Source organism: Hyla sarda, chromosome 9 (genome assembly GCF_029499605.1).
Source record: "Hyla sarda isolate aHylSar1 chromosome 9, aHylSar1.hap1, whole genome shotgun sequence".
Taxonomy (NCBI): Eukaryota; Metazoa; Chordata; class Amphibia; order Anura; family Hylidae; genus Hyla; species Hyla sarda.
The window spans coordinates 120,483,465-120,486,232 of record NC_079197.1 but is presented as its reverse complement, the minus strand read 5'-3'; positions in this window follow the sequence as shown (position 1 = coordinate 120,486,232).

Below are 2,768 nucleotides of genomic sequence, written 5' to 3'. Positions count from 1 at the left end.
TATGTAATGTGCCAGCAGCATGAGGAGACCACATGACGGCACAATGACACAGCCTGGAGGTGGCAGGAGCATAAGTAGACCGTATAGTGGCAGAATGACCATGCCTGGAGGTGGCAGGAACAAGAGGAGACCATATGGTCACAGAATGACACAGCCTGGAGGTGGCATCAGCCTGACGAGACCAAAGGGCCTCACAATTGAAAAGATTAAAGATATTTTTTAAAATTGCATGTGGTCATTTTAAAAACTGCCACACAGCAGAGTAGCTGATTTTCCCCTAACAGTCCGCACTGATTGACTGCTACTGCCGCAAACTCCAGGGACCCCTGTTCCACTACCTCCCGGGCAGGAAGGCTGCCGCGAAGCAGGTTTTCTACCCTGGCCATGTTTGGCTCCAGATTTCCCACTGCTGCCACCATGCTGACTCCAAACCATGCTACCGCCTTGCTGGCTCCACTGCTGCCTCACTGGCAACCTGCAACCCTCTTCTCCTGATGATGATAAAGCCCTTTCTGCACCCTGCTCCCAAGTGCGATCAGCTTCATCATCATCGAGTTGTGTCTGCACATCACTGATGTCCTCCTCAGGTTCGTCAACAGTGTGTGCTTCAGGAGATTGTCCAGTTGCCTCTTAGCCCTTGATAAAGCCACAGCTTGTGGCAAAACGTCGGGCGGTCGGGCAATGTATTAGAATTTTAATTGTCTCACACTTGTAGATTGTGGACTGCAGCCACAGTCTATCTTTTCAATTGAATTAAGATAGCATGCAGTGTCATGCCAATCAATGGACTGTGGATCAATATGTGTGAGGTTATTTTAATCTTGGCTCAATAAACATTAAGTTTTATATTGGGTGGGAAATATAGGGTCCTAGTGATCGCTTAGCGGTCAAATGTAAATAATATTGGATTAACCCTCCACTCATAGGTCCCTTTTTGTTACTTCAGGAGATTGAACGCTCCAAAAACCACTTACCACGTGACTCTCCTTATCACTACTTGCCTGCCTAGAGAAGGAAGCGGGAAATGTCTCCTCCACTTCTTGGCTGGGCAGTAGCTGCTGACTGTCCTCTAGCAGATCATCCTGACTAAAAAGTGGAGCTGAACCCACAGCATAGGATACTTCTATTGGGAAGGGAACAGCATAGGACAGAGGCAATTGGAGGACGGGGACTGCTCCCGGGCCATGCCAACTGATGGTTGTGTCTGAGGAACCCACCGAATGTTGACTGGGGGTGTCAGATGTCACTTATGATTAAGTAGATGACCGAGTTAACCAATCAATGACAGCAGATGGGTTGCTGGTCGAGACACGACCGCTAGCTGATACCAGGAGCTCAGGCCTCTTGCTGTGACTTCTGTTGCCACTCACCCCTAGTCTGCTGCTACCTCTGCTTGTGCCTGATGAATTTAGGCCTCTGCCACTCCTCTGTGCATGCCCTGGCACTTCTCTGTCTGACATACTTAGTGCATATATGAGAGGAGTACAATACGTTAAACTATGCTTAAAACAGTATTTGTCTAGAACAGCATCAGGTGTGTACTTTTGTCTTGCCTTTCACAGTAACTTGGCCCTTAGGACTTTAACAGGAACAAAATGGTACACCACTTAGATGTACATATGTGGTTTGAACTTATCAGGGGAGTACAATGCGCTCCAGTACGCTTAAAACAGTATTTGTCTAGAACAGCAGCAGGTGCGTACTTTTGGCTTACAATAGTATGTAATAATGAAAGCACAACAAACGGGGATCGCATATATCCAATTATTTTTCCAAAAGTTTCTTCAACTGTAGTACAAACAGGTAGACATGGACAAAAATTAAACATAATCACTCAGTGACAAAGTAGTAGAAAATTGATCAGGCACCAGTCGAATACATCTGCCTCCACTGAGGTCTCCTGTTTCAGGCCGTGATCAGTAGCATCTGCTCCACTACTCTTAAAACAGTGTTTGCCTCTAGTGAGGTCTTCTGTTTCAGGCCGTGATCAGTAGCATCTCCAGTGGAATGGAAGTCGTGCCGCTCAGTGTATTAGAGCGCTGTACGTGGTATGCACTTATGAGGGGAGTACAATGTGCTCCACTATGCTTAAAACAGTATTTGTCTAGAATAGCAGCAGGTGTTTACTTTTGACTGGCCTTTCACAGTAACTAGGCCCTTAAAACTTTAACAGGAACAAAATGGTACACCACTTAGATGTACACACAGGTTACACTTAAAAGAGGACAATACGCTCCGCTACTCAACCAGTATTAGGCACTAATAACAGGTGATTATGGCTTTTAATGCTCTGTGCACCCTAACTGGCTGGCAACTATTAGCTTTTCAGTTGTTGTACACACCATTCTCTCTCCATTCCCTATCAGAGCTTCTAGATTGGATTTGGGCTTCAAGTGAATCACTGCTGTAATACACCCACAATAGCACTTTCTCTCTCAATCTCACTCCCTTCCCTATCAGTGCTTCTAGGCTGGATTTGGGCTTGAGGTGAATCGCTGCTCTATCCCTCGCTCTCCAATAGAACGCTGTAGTGACTGGCTGCAAGATGGCTGCCGATTATATAGGGCTGGCTGGCTGCTGATAGGCTGCATGTGATTCAGGGTCCTCCCGCTTACCCGTGTTCCCGACTTCCCAGAGTTCGTTGCCTCATGTCCTGACATGTGGAGCCACCATCTCAGATGCCCTGGAGCCTGGACCGCACTAAATGGAGTTAAATGAAGCGATTTTTGCGATCCAATCACGGCGATATTTGCATTCGTTGCGAAGCA